Here is a 580-nt window from a genome sequence, read left to right as displayed (position 1 = left end):
GTTACCGTTTTCTTCATTTCCATTTTCTCTTACATTTATATTATTATCTAAATCGCTATCTTTATCATATAAATCCATGCCGTCATCAAAAGCAGCAATGCATATATTATGTAAAATACATCACGCAACAACTACTTCAATTATAAATTGAATATCTTGATATTCATTAAAAAATTTTAAGCGTCGAAAGCGTGCTTTCAATACACCAAAAGCCTTTTCTATTGCCATACGTGTAGATGAATGAATAAAATTAAACTCAATTTGCTGTTTTGTGAGTTGATCATTATTTCTAAACGATAGTACTAACCAAGACAAGGATGGATATGCAGAATCACCTAATATAAACATTCTGTTTAGAAATATTCCATTTTTATTATTTTGTGATTCCCAATGAAGACGTAATACCACCGTAATACCTGCATCGTGGAGTGATCCAGGTTCATCACAATAAATTGTAAATCGCATATTAGCTGTAATAACTGCTTGTAATATTATCGAGTAATTTTTTTTTCGATCAGCAGCATTTTCTTGTGGTTGTAAAATGGTAATATGCGAGCCATCAATCGCCCCAATACAATTT

The sequence above is a fragment of the Acromyrmex echinatior genome, chromosome 1 (genome assembly GCF_024713525.1).
Source record: "Acromyrmex echinatior isolate Ae372 chromosome 1, ASM2471352v2, whole genome shotgun sequence".
NCBI classification, from domain to species: domain Eukaryota; kingdom Metazoa; phylum Arthropoda; class Insecta; order Hymenoptera; family Formicidae; genus Acromyrmex; species Acromyrmex echinatior.
The sequence above is the reverse complement of the archived record's forward strand: the minus strand, read 5'-3'. Positions refer to the sequence as shown.